At 39.2% G+C, this 17,372-nt stretch overlaps 1 protein-coding gene across 1 annotated transcript in view; it reads right to left on the reverse strand.

The window, feature by feature from the left end:
* The window catches only part of arhgap35a (Rho GTPase activating protein 35a), a 112,709-nt gene extending 96,451 nt beyond the window's left edge, over positions 1-16,258 (reverse strand). The window contains exon 1 of the mRNA XM_063016232.1: positions 16,045-16,258. The gene's annotated coding sequence lies outside the window, so the exon portion shown is untranslated. The remainder of the gene's footprint in view (positions 1-16,044) is intronic.
* Between the last annotated feature and the right edge of the window lie 1,114 nt (positions 16,259-17,372).

Genomic DNA, 17,372 nt, shown 5'->3' on the forward strand with positions numbered 1-17,372 from the left:
GTTCAGGATTGTGGCACCAATGCTGGCACCATGCCAGTGAAAGTGGTACATGTGGGTACTAGGTGGGATAAGGAGCAGTACTGAGAGCAGAACACTGTTGCACCCTCATCATCAACAGTTAAAAAAAAATGAACATTAGAAAGCACACAATATTAGAATATAATCAATTAGTACAGATTAGAACTCAGTGAATACAAAACAGCAGCTGCATTTTATCTATTTAGACAATTTTATTTATTTATTTATTAGGATTTTAACGTCATGTTTTACACTTTGTCTACATTCATGACAGAACAGGTAATCACTTGTTACACAAGATCCATCAGTTCAAGTCTTTAATGTCAAACACAGTCATGGACAATTTTGTATCTTCAATTCACCTCACTTGCATGAGGAAACCGGAGCTACTGGGGGAAACCCACGCAGACACGGGGAGAACATACAAACTTGAACCCAGGACCTTATTGTTGTAAGGCGACACCATGCCGCCCCCATTTACACAATAAAAGGAAAAACAGTTTACAGAAATCTCCAACTTGGGCTTTTTAAAAACGTTTAAAAATACTTAATAGGTTTTAGAAATATCAGTATTTGTGAGAACGGGATTTAAATGACGATGTGCACAAACTAACAAACAAAAATCAGCTTTGACAAGCACATGAGCTTGCAGTGTTACCACAGGCACAGGATATGAACTGGACTGAGCATGAGTGTAACACGTATGCAAAACCATGTAGGGTGTGTATGGTATATGATTCATTTTCTGTTGTTTTCTCCTTATCATCTTCTGACTACCTGTCTGACTACCTTCTGATTAAACCTGTCACGTCTAATTACGCTCTGTTGCTACAGTCCACATATGCTCACTCACTCACTCACACACACAAACACACACTCTCTCAACCCAGTCACTCACCCAGGTGAGAGCGGCGGTCGCAATTAAATCATCAACTCTGAGAACATGTAGAGGTGACGATGTGAATATTGCACAGCCACTTTTCATCACTGTCAACCTGACTTCATCAACAACTAGAAACTTAGAAACAAGCTGCTGCTTCATGATACTTTGTTGAAAAGCATATTTGTTTTCTCAGTGTCTCACTACAACGGCCAGCGTGATGTTTCAGCAAACGTACCAGAGGTAAGTAATAACGCTGAACTATTTCCCCACAGAGAGTTAATATACAGCTGATCCTCTCTCATCCTACGGTTTACTGTGCCAGAACACTGGCCAGCGCACCGTCTCTCTTCCACCTCCCACTAACAGAGGGCAACTTTGGTGGACATCCTGCAGGAAATGGTGCTGCTGAATGGGGGGGAATCCCACCAAGACCAAAGCAATAGCAAAATCACAGACGCAAGTCATGAGCCGAGGAAGGACGAGGAGGGGTACTACTAAGATTGGAAAAAGACAGATGGAGAACAAAAAGAAAAACGAGACATGACAGAAAAAACAAGAATATATTAGGGATGCATTGAAGTAAGTATTGACTGTTGACAAAAATGCAGCAATTGGTGCCCAGGTGGTGCAGCGGGATATTACACTAGCACACCAGATCTGGAATTCTGAACTCCCCGGTTCGAATCTCAGCTCTGCTACTGGTCAGCTGGGCGCCCTTTAGCGAGCACAATTGGCAGTCAGGACCACCACAGAGCAGGTATTATTTAGGTGGTGGATCATTCTCAGTACTGCAGTGACAATGGTGGTGTGTTAGTGTGTGTTGTGCTGGTATGATTGGATTAGACACAGCAGCGCTGATGGGAGTTTTTGAATACCGTGTCCACTCACTGTCCACTCTATTAGACACTCCTACCTAGTTGGTCCACCTTGTATATGTAAAGTCAGAGACGATCGCTCAACTATCGCTGCTGTTTGAGTTGGTCATCTTCTAGACCTTCAACAGTGGTCACAGGATGCTGTCCACAAGGCGCTGTTGGCTGGATATATTTTTGGTGACACTGAGCAGTGACAGTGAGGTGTTTAAAAATTCCATCAGCGCTGCTGTGTCTTATCCACTCATACCAGCACAACACACACTAACACACCACCACCATGTCAGTATCACTGCAGAGCGGAGTAGAGATGGGGCGATCGATCGACTTTAAATCGATATCGGCCGATTTTCAATCAAAATATGCTATCGACGATCGGACGATATTTCCCAAATGTAGCCGATCCGATCACTTGATATATAAAGATCATGTTAAGCTTAACAGCTCAGTGAATTGATCCAGACTTTGCGCTACAAAACACGAACCATCACATCACCATTCATCAACCATCATACAGAAACCATCATGAAAGCTCTTCACGACCTAAAATAACAGAATTAACGTTGTGCATCATACATACGATGCAATTTTGCTGACTGAAATATTTACTTTAAAAAGATAATTCAACCCGGTCACATCTGAGCCGATTCTATCAGCACATTATTCATTGCTTTTGATGTAAATGAGAACAGAAACGTTACAGAGCCAATCAGAGGCAAAAGTTTATTCATTACCAAATTCGTTAATTCAGGATCATCTGCTGAACTTTTAGGGTAATCAGAACTTTTAGCTCCACAGACGGAACGAGTCTGACTCGGTGACCGCTCTGTGGTAATAGCGGTTTAATTAAGCTTTTTAATGAAGCTTTTTAATGTAAGAAAGTCACACAAAATGTTCTGTAGTAGCTGGTGTTTATTTAAAACCACAGCATTTATTAATAACAGTAAAAACGGAGAGAGAAACTTACGCGTCACATTCGACTCCTGAATCAGAATCATTTAAAGCGACACTGTGAACAAAGCGTTTTTTTTTAAGAAACACACACACGCTGTTGCTTTTGGTTTATTTTCACTGGAGGCTCTTTTTAAGTTTTTTTCAGACTAAACTGGATAACATTAAACCTGTGTGTGTGTGTGGTCAGTTAGACAGATATGTCTCCTGTGGGTGAAAAAAATAATTGTTTGGTTACTTTATTATTTACTGCTGATTTTGCGCTAAAAATTGCATGTCATAACCCCCCCCCCCCCCCCCCTCCACCCCGATCGAAATCGACTATCGGCCGATTGCCCTGAAAGGAGATCGGAGATCGCAATCGATGCCAAAAAACCCGATCGGTCCATCTCTAGTGCTGAGAATCCTCCACCACCTGAATAATACCTGCTCTGTGGTGGTCCTGTGGGGGTCTTGACCATTGAAGAACAGCATGAAAGAAGGCTAAAAAGATATGCAGAGAAATAGATGGACTACAGTCAGTAATTGTAGAACTACAAAGTGCTTCTATATGGTAAGTGGAGCTGATAAAAATGGACCGTGAGTGTAGAAACAAGGAGGTGGTCATAATGTTATAAACTGTCTATAGGGGAATAGTTAAAATTCTACGTGGTCCAAATTAATCATGCTGCCAGATCTAAGCAAACTGTAACTATAGACCAAGATCAGTCAGAAAATGTGTTGTTTTGTTTCAATTTGTTTTTGGCATGAGGGAATAACCCTGTCCTGAGGTTGCTTACCCACTCTGCAGGAGACCAACTCCCCTCCTTAATCTATTTCTTTTACCTCACATTTTCCACCCCCTTTTTTCCACAATTTAAAAGCTGAGTCATTGTGATACACACTCAAGGTCTTCAAGTAAAAGCAGGGGGGACCGATTATTGACAAACGCAATGCAGCACTTGTGAAAATGGGAACAAAGCTTGTCTTTACTGTGCTCTCAGGCACCATTACAGGGCAGGATTTTCGTCCTTCGGTATGCATCAGCCTCTGTTACTGACGAGTCTCGCACGAACAGACACGGTCTCACGAGAATACACGTCTAGAGAAACATAAGATTAATTCTGATCTAAACCTGGACTGGAACAAACACAAATTTTAAAGACAAGACATTTTTGGCAGTGAGTGAAATAGCTGGACCTCACCCAACCGCACAATAGTGTACAGAATTTATAATGGCATCATTTCATAATGTAGGTAGCAGTTAAGGGTGCAACGTTAAACTAAAGCTCGTAAATTAGTATTTTCGACCCCGCCTCAAACAAACCCAAACAAACTGCCAACGAGTCTGTTAATTCCTACTGGAAACTTCAGGACCCCATACAAGAGTAGTAAAGCACAACTTTTAAAAATATGATAACAGTAGCATTTGTTTTGCTTACAAGGGATCTTCAAAAAGTTTCCTCTCTTTTATATTTTCATTAGAAATGGTGAGGGCGGGAGGAGTAGTAATTGGTCGTGTCTGAGAGACTGAGAGAGAGCTCACAGTCCGGATTTAGCACCATCCGATTTCCACCTTTTTGGACGCTCAAAGAAGCTTTAAGGGGAAGAAGATTTTCATGTGATGATGTGAAAGCAGCGGTGCATCAGTGGCTACACGCTCAACCATTAAAATGTTGGTGCGGTGCCCAGGTGGCACAGCGGGATATTCCGCTAGCACACCAACACCAAGATTCTGAACTCCTCGGTTCCAAACTCGGCGTTGCCAGCGGTGGGCTGCAGTAGACTCTAATTGGCTACCATGTCTGCTGGGTGGGGAATTGATCGGATTAAGTGGGTGGGGGCTGTGCAAAGACCCTGTTTAGCAGATAGAGGTATCTGTGCAGAATGCATGGGCGAAAAGCAGGGTCCGCTAGAACTGCGCATGTGTCGGAGGAGGCGTGAGCAGCAACATACCCTCCTCGAATGTAATCAGGGATCCCCCAGGAGCGGAAGACAGATTGACTATGCTAAATCGGGAGAAAGAGGGAAGAGAAACGCATAAATAAAAGAGAAAAAAAAGTTGGTACGATGCTAGGAAAAATGCATCAGAAGGTGACTGTAGAAAAGTGATGTCATTTGCTTTTGAAATTCTTAATAAATAGAGTTTAACCCTCGTAAATAAACATTTAATTTCCAGTAACCGCTTTATCCTGGTCAGGGTGCAGTGGGACTTGTAAAAAATTACTAAGCGCAGGACAAGAATAACCTGGACATGTCACCAAGCCATCGCAGGGCTTTGGTCACCATTATTCCAAGAGACGGAGAATAATGGAGATCAGTGACAGTGCGTATACAATCGAAGTTTGCAAAGACTCTCCACAGTCATGTTTCAGATTGTCAGTGTGTAATATCTCAGCAGCAGATGGAACAGTGTGTGAAACCCTATTCTTACAAGAAAACTGTACAAGACAAACTAATTCACATACTGCAATCGAAACAGAGATTACCAGTTTTTAGCTTAGTGTTCACTGGGCTTACAGCAGAGAACAGAACTGCAGAACCTCCAAACATCCTGGGACATCATCACCATGGTCACCATTCTTTCAAACAAAACAGCTCTCCATTGTTGCCAAGACCTTTGGCGGGTGATTTAAAACACTCTGACAATAGATAGTTCCCTCTTTCTTAGAGCAGAGGGGACATTTCTCCCCTCCCTTCCTCCAGAAAGACCACTGCAAATGTGATCACTTGTAGTTGATGCATACACCACATCACTTCAATCCAGTCTTTTGGGGCACTGATACCCATTACAGTTGCATGACCATCACCTTATTGATTCTAGAGTCCTCTGAGCTTTCTGCTAGCCTTCTCAGGGCATAATCGACAGTTAATGTGGTTTCATATTGAATCCCCTTGTTGGAGGGCACTCCCTAGTAATGCATTATCAAAAAAAAAAAAAAAAAAAAAAAAAAACTCAAGCCACGTAGGGGTGTCAGTGGAACCCTTTAAAGGCGATTTCCTAATGGAATATTCTGCTACACATTAGAAAATGAGAGCTTTCTTCTGGTGTGATTCTCTCACAGGGCAAACAGGGCAACCATTCAGAGGAGCAGCAGTGTAATCTAGGGTTCCATACTGACACAGCTAAAATTGGATCAGCATTTTATAAAACACAAGTCTTCAGATTCTAATCAATGCCAATTATTTTTTACACAAGCTACAGGATCCAATTTAAAGTTCTTCTGTTTGTTTTTAAGTCCTTATATGGATTGGCGCCATCTTACATAAGAGACTTGCTCCATTTCTATAGTTCTCCTAGATCTCTTAGTTCATCCGATCAATTGCTCTTGGCTGTGCCACGGTCACGGTCAAAGCTCAAAGGTGATCGAGCCTTTGCAGTTGCTGCTCCGAGGTTGTGGAACAGTCTACCTTTGGACAGTAGGGCCGCTTCCTCCATTTCTGTTTTTAAATCTAGACTAAAAACGCACTTCTACCAACTAGCGTTTCCTGGATGAGTGTCATGGTCTGCGTTTCTGTTGTTCTACTGTTTTATACTTTGTGTTGCTTTTTATATGTGTGTTTTATGTTTCAACATGTACAGCACTTTGGTTGTAAATGTGCTTTATAAATAAATTACTTACTTACAAATCAAGCCCTTTATGAATATTAGTTTGCACGATTTTGGCAAATAATTGCCAAATAGATTTTAAAAAATGTGCTTCAAAGAATGTGTGTGAGGTTGCTGGGTTGGTAATCCATGAGCAGGAGTGCTAGGTATGAGATGAAACTGAGCCAAGGCTGCAAGTAAGGGTGTGGTCAAGACTTGTAGGGACTAGATTCACAGGTAACCACTTGCTTTCATGAAATGAAAAAACAAATAACTTTTGGAACTGAATAAAAAGCATTTACTGAAATTGAGCCGTAAATACCCGTAGCCCTTTTTACACAGAAAATATAAGACGTCAATAGGTCACCTTTAGCAGAATATGTGTGGCTTTGAGTCTATAACACGTCTAAATGGGAAATTACTGGGTTGCACCCACTTACATATTTTCCAAGAAAGACTTGGATCACAAATCCTAAACACAACAGATTTAAAGGAATTTGATTTTGCCTTTTTGCACTCTCATTCTTATTCAGCATTTTTATTTAAAGCAAAATATAATTCCTAGCATGAATGGTCAGCTCTGTCATTTCTGAATCACTTCAGTTTTCTTTAGATTCATTGCACTTTCATTTAAAACACATCTCATATGAGCTCTTCCAATATGGTCTGTGCTTTTGTTGCAGGGAAATCATACATCCAGAACAGGGTGCCAGCGCTGGACAGGCCAACACACACTTGCACATTCACCTAGGGCTGGGCGATTTTGCACAAAAAAAAAAAATCTCGATTATTTTAAAATTATACCCGATTGTCGATTACGATTTTTTTTTGTTCACACACACCTAGGGACAACTAAGTCCTGCCAATTTACCATCTGTGTGCTCTTGAAAGGTGGGCAAAAACCAGGAAACCCATACTGACACAGTGAAAAATGAAAATCCTCAAAAAGTGACCAAAAGCAAGGCTTAAACAAAGAACCTCAAAAAGCAGTCATCAAGTATGTTTACATGCAGCCTGATATCTGATTAATAGCTCAATCGGATTAGAATATGTCCATGCATACTACTCAATCAAAATAAACCAGTCAGACTGAGGCCACCCTGAATAAAATTTTCATCCGACGGGTACAGTCATGTAAACACCTGTATCCAAATACATTTCCAATCAGAAATTTTGAGTACGTTCTGCACAGTGGGACTAGCATACAGCTCATGTGCCTCAGAATGTTGCAGGACATCTTCCTCTCGCCCCTTTTTAATATGTGAATGTGAGTCCGCAAGAAATGTAAAGCAATAAAAAAATACAAACACACCAACTGAAAACTCAGGTAACATCCTGCTGCTCCTGTTACTCTGACTGGACTCATGTGATGCTGTCATGTTGTCATGGTAATGTACACTAAGCGTAGCATAAGTGTAGTACAGTTATTCATTACAGTAATATATTTGCTGTAGTACAGTTCACTATATAGTTATTCAACATAGTATCACTATAGTGCAGTTATTCAACATAGTATCACTATAGTACAGTTACTCAACATAGTATCACTATAGTACAGTTACTCAACATAGTATCACTATAGTACAGTTACTCAACATAGTATCACTATAGTACAGTTACTCAACATAGTATCACTATAGTACAGTTACTCAACATAGTATCACTATAGTACAGTTACTCAACATAGTATCACTATAGTACAGTTACTCAACATAGTATCACTATAGTAGTTACTCAACATAGTATCACTATAGTAGTTATTCAACATAGTATCACTATAGTACAGTTACTCAACATAGTATCACTATAGTAGTTACTCAACATAGTATCACTATAGTACAGTTACTCAACATAGTATCACTATAGTAGTTACTCAACATAGTATCACTATAGTAGTTACTCAACATAGTATCACTATAGTACAGTTACTCAACATAGTATCACTATAGTACAGTTACTCAACATAGTATCACTATAGTACAGTAACCTAGTATAGCATCACTATAAAACAGTTATAGTGTATAGTGTTATAGGGTCATTATAGTGTAGTCAGTAATCACTGTAGTACAGTACAGTTAGTACAGTTACTCAGAGTACAGTACAGAGTACTCACCACAGTACCAACTAAATCACTAACCTATTTCTCAATAAATGTTAGTTATCCACTACAGTACAGTTAGAAACTACAGTAATGTATTCATTGTGGTACAGCTATGTACTGAAGAACTAAAGTATAGTTATTCATTACACCAGTTATTAACTATAATACAGTTACACGTTATATTCACGTCTGTTTGTAGCAAGTAAGACCAGAATGGAGAAAACCTAACTTACACTCCTCATGCATATTTGGGCTTCACAATATTGTCTGAGAAGCAGAGAAGCAAACTATGATTTCCTAACAGTGAGCACTCATGTATAATACACAGCGTGAGCCAAACCGAGAGGGCATGTGTTCAACAAGATTTTTTTCAACCAAAAGAGAAAAGCCTCAGTGGAAACAAGTGCTTATTACGCAACACATCCGATGACATCTGCTTCGTTTCAGCCATATGTTGTTTACCAACTACCCTATACAGAATATGCCAAAAGCATGGGCGTGGTCCTGTAATGCGGATCTACAGAGTATATTTCTGACTACACACAGGTTGTGAACAAAGGAAGAATGTCCACCATATCCTGAATTTGACTAGTTTTTACTTCATAACAGCAAAACATATGAAGTCTCCACTACAGAAGCAACTTTTATCATAGTGTGAAATTAAAAAAATATATATTCATCTAGCTCCTGTATTTATGAGAAGAAAACACCGTGTTTGTATGTACATGTGGTTAAACAAAGAAAAAGGTGAGGGTACATGGGAAAAGCAAACAGACCCTACTACATTGTTGCTGTATTACCTAATACCTATTATTTTATTCAACATGCTGAATAATGCACTCAGTTTTGAAGACTCCTTTATCCACACTGGCATCATGCCCATTACATGCCCATGCTGTATTTATGTCGAATTGCTAAGATGACAAACATGTTTCTGCTTTGATCGAATGGGAAGTCATGGATCGGCAGCCTGACAACCCTCAAAACAAGTAAATATTAAGGCCTAGGCGGGGTGCTCAGGTGGCATAGCAGTATATTACGCTAACCCACCACCGCTAAGATCCGGGTTCAAATCTCAGCAGTGCTATTATTCGACATGATTGGCTATGTCCAAGGTATTACTGCATCACTCCCAGGGTTTTAACCCTGACCAAGATTTGAATCTCAACTGGGTTTGGTTGGCCAGGCATCTGCACAGACATGATTGGTTATATCCATTGGCTACATCCAGGGTATTCCTGCCTCACACCTAATGTTTCAAGCCTGACAAGGATAAAGCAGTTGATGAAAATGAAATGAAGAAGAAAAATTAAGGCTGGGCAAAATAACACAATGATTAAACGGTGTTTGTTAGCTGGGCAGGGATGGGCTACAACATCGGACTAGGGCAAGTCTCATGGGCTGAACAAATGCACTGATATAGAGAGATAATAGACCCTGAGTATTGAAGTGCAGACTGCATTGCTGTGTCACTGCCTGTAAAAAGCCTATGAGCTGCAGTTTAAGAACACCAGCAGCAAGATAAGGATGTTAGCATTGTGATTAGCCTTTTCTGAGTAGTGTGGGTTCACCAGATGTTAGTCATTTTATAGTCAGTAAGTAGATTTATAATAATCAGCTATACTAATCAAACAAACCATTTTGTCACTGGTAAAAATGCTACAGATATGCCGGGGCAAACATTCCATTCGTCAGTCAGTCCCGATTTGATAAACTTTTGACTGTGTGACCTTAGCAGAGGCACATGGACTCGTTTCTGCTCTGTTAACTCGGGTCAACAAATTCCTCAAAGTCTTTGACGTGCAAAACTCCTCTCCATGTTCTCTCAGAGCTTCCAGTAAACCATATTTAGATACTGTGCTACAGGAAGAAGATTTAAACGCCACACACACCACACACACCACACACACCACACACACCACACACACACCACACACCACACACACCACACACACCACACACACCACACACACCACACACACACCGTTTCTAGCATGCAGATTGTGACCAAAGTATTTATTTATTATTAGGTAATATCCAAAGTCTAAGGCCATGCTGTTGAACACTAACTTGTACCCACACAAACACAGACAGCCGGACTATTGTGCAATATAATACACTGGAAATGTTTAAAGCAAAGTGACACTTCACTGCTTTCATGAGGGAAAGTTAAAATGATACATGAAAATTAATACATTTAATCACCTCAGTAAAAGGAAGCTGAGCTGACAAAGCATCAGCATAAACACTTCAGCCAAGAGACAAAAACGCCTCAGCCTATCCACTCCCACTGCGTCAAAGCCTGTGTGTGAGATTTATTAGTTTCAATAACCACAGTTAAAGTGAAGTGGACTATTTAACCCTACAGTTGTGCTTGTTCTGGGGACTACCCAGGAAATCACTGGGCAGAGGGCAGTACCCATGACAGAACGGTCCATAACAAGTTTTATACACTAGCTCAGTTATTTACTCATTTAAACCTACAAGCAGCGTTTACAGCATTTACAGTATCCAGTCAACCTGCTGGCATGTCTTCGGAAGAGAGAAGGAAACTGAAATATCCAAGGTTTACCCACACAGACATAAACAAAGCATACAAAACCCACATGTGATCTTTAAACTACTCATATTAAAGAGGAAAGATCACAATTGGCTTATTTTGGTTCCAAAAACGTCACTGGATGATTAATCCATTAGATTTGGGCTGATCTGGGTGAGCAATTGTAGAACTTTAGCCATGACTGTTTTTGCCCACTTCATTCATTCAAATTAACTTCCTAAATTAGTCTAGGAAACCAAATAAGATTCTACCTGCTTATAGTTTTTATGAAAAGTTTGTCAATATATCAAAGTTGTTTTAAGCAATCTTAGCTAACTTAACATCTGTAAATTTAAACACTTAAGTATAAAAACATTTACACCATCTACCCCATAGAACCCAGCTTCACAAATGACTGCAAACCATGTCACTAAAGATATTAAATACAATTTGAAAATTGAAATCAACACAGCAAAGCAGTTGAGCTATTTATCAACATCAAAAAAATAATACAATATATTACATATATTTTAGTATATTAGTTTCTTGTATATTAAATCTTATCCTGACAACATAAGTGCAGATATTATAAGATGATCAGCTGAATTTTACCTTCATTCTGGATCATGATGCAAAATATCCACATCAAAAAAACCACACACACACACACACACACATTTGCTGCTGTAAACTTTACTCTCTTATTTAATAGGAGGACATTTTTCAATTTTGAAATGCCATTATGAACATTGAAATAAAAATAACTGTTGTACCATGATGCATTATTCATTGTGCTCTTGCATTCAATTTTGTACTTTCATTTCATTTTACAATGTAAGAAGCCAGGTTGATTTATGGTGCACATCTAACTTGTAAAAATGTTTTATATTCGGACTAAAACATATATCTTATTTAGCTTTGTTACATTATAAAATAAAATAAATGTAGGCCTAATAATTAATGGCAACTGTGTCGGCAATAGTCAGCGACAACTTGATAATCTTGACAGGCCTGTAGCAATGGTATTGGTGGAAAACTAGACGCATTGCATTTCAATAGTAATAGATTCGTTGTGATGTAATTAAACTAAATATTGTAACTATACTGTCATTTCAACCCAATTTAGTTGTGTCCCTAATCTGTACAAGCTCAAAATTCCCTCTAGCCTTTACTAATCAGTCTGCCAATATCCTACGAGGCAGAGAAAATGATAAGCAAATAATTTGTCATCAGTCAAGATGAAAATGACAAACAAGCCAACCATTTTAGTGATTTGTATAAAGACTAAATAATCCGTATTTTTATCCACCTCAATTATAATATTTCAAATGATGTCTTATTGTTAAATCAAAGCACTTTATGTCTTTTTAATTTCATTTCATTTCATTAATGCTTTTGGCAACTGATTTATTTTAGGTTGTAAACACTTTTGTTGGTCTCAACTACACACAAGAACATTCAGTGCTTCAGAAGATGAAGTCAGACAGGCCTTGAGATCACTACCACATAAAGAACACCACAGGAATTGATCACATCACAACAGAAATATCTCAAGATTCTGAAGATTTGGTTAAACTGATGACAACAAATCTGGAAAACTACCCAGTGCTGGCAGATAGAAAGAGGTCAGTTCATCCCAACACCAAAACAACGAGTGTGCAACTATCATTCAATCTCCCAAATATCACACACCAGTAAAATTATGTTGAAGATCATTCAATGCAGACTACAGCCTTACATTAAAAGAGAACTGCCAGATGTGCACGCTGAGAAAATAGCAGAGAAGATATCATTGCAGATGTACTCTGGATTACAGAAAAAGCCAAGGATGTTAGGAAGAAAGTTAGCTTGAGCTATGGTGATAACACAAAAACAAGGACTGTCCTCAGGTAGATGGGAGCACCAAAGCATCTCATCGTTCTAATGAGGAATCGCTACACTGATCAACAAGTCTCAGTCATGACAGAAAATAGACAAACATGTACACTGAACATGTAATGAGAGAAGAAGAACCAGAGGAAGATGAAAGAAGAAAGCATCCAAGATTGGTGGAGGAAACATTGATCAACTTGAATATGCGTAAAAACAGTCAGAAGATCTAATAGCCTATGTAAGGAAAGTTTAAGAAAAGAGTGAAGAAGACAAAGTCATGATATCAGGAAAGACCATAAGCTTTATGAGCGATAAAGATGATGTCAAAGTTGTTGACAGCGTTTGTCTGCTTGGATCAATTATTAACAGCAAAGAATCCATCAGTCAGGAAATAGCATAGCATAACATAGACTGGCCTTTGGCAGACCAAGAATAAAGGAACTGGAAATATCCTTATATGTAAAGAATAGTCTCTCCAAGCAAAGATCTGAATTGTAGGCCTATAGTCTTCTCTGTTGGCCTTTAAGGATATGAAAGCTGGACAATCAAAAAGCAGACAGGTATACCAATACCTTTGAACTCTGGTGTTGGCAAAGACTTTTGTGAGGAGGCAGAAAAGCACAAACAAATGGATCCTCAAATTAAATCTAACCTTTCACCTAACCTTCCACATAACCAAACTAAAATGATCTTTATGTTGGACACCACTGGAAAAGAAAACTATGCGTGGAAGCGATGACGGCATAAGAGAAAGATAAAAATAGAGGACCAATGAACGAGCCATTAAGAAGCCTGAAGACCCAAAGAGAAGACAGGATGTTCTGGAGAAACACTATCCATATGAGCCAGCAATCAGAATAGATTTGATGGTACTTATCAATGCATATACATTAAATAAGCAAATAAATGTGTAAATATTGCTAATGAAATCTTTTCACCGTGAGTAATACATAATAATAAATATGATGATTATTTATGATGTCAGTCAACATCAGACATGTTCATATTACAAAATATCACAAATGCAGTATTAGTTCAGTACTTAATGTACTGGACTATTGTTCGTCACACCACCTGATGCCCCACCACCATTTAGTTTCCGCTGTTGGACCCTTGAGTATTTGATTGCCCCTGTATTTGATTGCTTTAAATGTCAAATCTGCTAGAAGGCCAGAACTGAACTGAAATATGCCATTCTATATTAACATAATGATTATACACATTTTTGAATAATTGTCATATGTCACTAATTACTTTTTCTATTGCTACTCATTAACAAGTATTTTCTCTGCTATTTCTTGTTAAAGCTGCAGTACGGAACTTTGCCTTTACTATTAATGAAAGCAGCAGCATTAGCATGAGTCAGCAGGAAAAACAACACTCTAAAACAGGGTGAACAAGAGCGACTACAGTCACCCAGGAAAATCTTAAATATTCATTAAAAGGTTTAGCTATCATGTCAGAATTTGTCTAACTTTGGTGCTACATAAATATGTACTGACTTGCCCCTTACAACTATCTGATTACTCTGTGGTAGACATTAACCACACAAATTACTTTTTTTTTAAAGTTCTCTCATAATGACTGCAGTATGAGCCGAGTCTCGATATTCTTAATTTACAGCCATACAGCCTATTTTCTCAATTTTGTTTTCTTAATGGTGTTGGATACATTTGTTGCTAAGACTTCAGCATTGGTAAATGTTGTCTTACTAATGATAGTAATAATAAGTAATAATGTCCTTAAGTATTGTGGAAAATATTCATAATACTCATCAGTAAAAGACTTGCTCAGTGCTGTGATTTCCTGTTACTAAATTATATCTAGGAGTTTGTCAATAAAGTTCTATTGATAATGAAGTCCTACTATATCCTACAAAGCCACAAAATCATTTGCTACCAATTTGCATCAACTTGTGAAACGTTAAAATGTGAAACAGACTAACTATTAATAATCAGAAATGAAGATGTATGGACATGCCAAAAAGTCTTGTGTTACTAGTGGGACGTGTGCAATTCTTTATGGATGTATCATGTTTTTACACATATAATCACATTTTTAAATGGAAACGCCATGTTACGAAAGAAAAGATCAAGAATAAATGAGGGATGTATGAAGGAGACGTATCAGATTATGTTATGAGTAAGAAGTATGTAAGCAGGCTATAGACTAGAAGATTGAGATATGGATTGGGGGGGGGGGGTGTTGAGAAGTATAGGGCCATGCTATTGATGCGAGTTATGATGAGTACAGTGAGTATAGTTAAGTATTAAATAAAACCTTGTTGTTAATAAATAGCACATGAACATATGGGTGAGAAGTATAAGAAGTTATAAGGGCATGTTATGGGCGCAAAAATGACGTGTGATATGAAAGAGTTGTTTACATTTACAATTTCAGCATTTAGCAGACGCTTTTGTTCAAAGCACCGTACAATACTGTGACAGTATACAGTCTAAGCAATTGAGGGTTAAGGGCCTTGCTCAAGGGCCCAACAGTGGCAACCTAGCAGTGGTGGGGCTTGAACCAGTGACCTTTTGATTACCAGTCCTGTACCTTAACCTCTAGGCTACAACTGCTTAGTTTAATTTTGAGTTATGATATAGATAGGAAGATGAAAATATGTTATGATTAGTTATGTTATGATAAGTTTAAGGACTTTATGGGTGGCAAGCACGAACCATGATATGAATGAGAACTATAGGGGAATGTAAAAGCATGTGATGGGTGGGTGAGAAGTACATAAACCTGTTATTGATGAGAAATAACAGCATGTTATGAAAATAAGTATACATGTTATTTATAAAGTGAAGGATGGGCTACATTAGGAATAGCAATAGCACTGCAAAGAGCTCTGCGCTTTTACCATTAGCACACATGACAGTCATGGCTAGTAATAAGCTAGCCTAGCATCATTGTAGTGCTGGTAAATGTTTTAATGTGGAAAGCTAACAGAGTATCAAGCACTGTCGACTGTGGACAGAGAAAGGAAGTTTAAAAAAAAAAACCGTCTAATATATGACTGGGCCTGAAAGCCTGTGGGAAAAGGGAAAAGGGAAAAGGGAAAATGGAAATGCAGACACTAACACTCCGTACATATGTTATCTGGACGACACAGACTTTTATAGAGGTACTTTTCTTCACAACACCTAGTTTAAACTTAAACCACGGGAAAGTACTTTAGTTGGTTTTATTCAAGCCGAAAGTGTTAAAAAAGAAACAAAAAAGACTCGTACATACCACCGCATTCACGTTTGTCTTTTTTCCATTCGGGTTCACTCCTATTCTTTTCTCTAGCTTCACCAAACCGGCTCGACCAAAACAGGACACACGGTTTCTCCTTCAATAATGTAATTATCTCCCAGTGTAGCACTTCTCCTCACCGACCGTCCTGCTTTACCTCCATTTCCAGCTAACAACAAAAGTTTCAGCGCGGTTTTACCGACCGTCGTTCCGTCCTAGCGAGGAAAACAGAAACAATCCAGCAGCAGCAACAGCGGCGGAGCAGAAAAACAATCCGGAATGTCCGGATCTCAGACTGGATTTAGTGCTGCTGAGGGTGAGAGAGGGAGGAGGAGGAGGAGGAGGAGGAGAATAAAACCCGCCTCACTCACTCACTCACATCAGATTCAGGCTTGTGTTTCTACACTCACTCACTCACTCACATCAGATTCAGGCTTGTGTTTCTACACTCACTCACTCACTCACATCAGATTCAGGCTTGTGTTTCTACACTCACTCACTCACATCAGATTCAGGCTTGTGTTTCTACACTCACTCATTCACTCACATCAGATTCAGGCTTGTGTTTCTACACTCACTCACTCACTCACATCAGATTCAGGCTTGTGTTTCTACACTCACTCACTCACTCACTCACATCAGATTCAGGCTTGTGTTTCTACACTCACTCATTCACTCACATCAGATTCAGGCTTGTGTTTCTACACTCACTCACTCACTCACATCAGATTCAGGCTTGTGTTTCTACACTCACTCACTCACTCACTCACTCACATCAGATTCAGGCTTGTGTTTCTACACTCACTCACTCACTCACATCAGATTCAGGCTTGTGTTTCTACACTCACTCACTCACTCACATCAGATTCAGGCTTGTGTTTCTACACTCACTCACTCACTCACTCACTCACATCAGATTCAGGCTTGTGTTTCTACACTCACTCACTCACTCACTCACATCAGATTCAGGCTTGTGTTTCTACACTCACTCACATCAGATTCAGGCTTGTGTTTCTACACTCACTCACTCACTCACATCAGATTCAGGCTTGTGTTTCTACACTCACTCACTCACTCACATCAGATTCAGGCTTGTGTTTCTACACTCACTCACTCACTCACTCACTCACATCAGATTCAGGCTTGTGTTTCTACACTCACTCACTCACTCACATCAGATTCAGGCTTGTGTTTCTACACTCACTCACTCACTCACTCACATCAGATTCAGGCTTGTGTTTCTACACTCACTCACATCAGATTCAGGCTTGTGTTTCTACACTCACTCACTCACTCACTCACTCACATCAGATTCAGGCTTGTGT

This window comes from Trichomycterus rosablanca, chromosome 20, assembly GCF_030014385.1.
Source record: "Trichomycterus rosablanca isolate fTriRos1 chromosome 20, fTriRos1.hap1, whole genome shotgun sequence".
Taxonomy (NCBI): domain Eukaryota; kingdom Metazoa; phylum Chordata; class Actinopteri; order Siluriformes; family Trichomycteridae; genus Trichomycterus; species Trichomycterus rosablanca.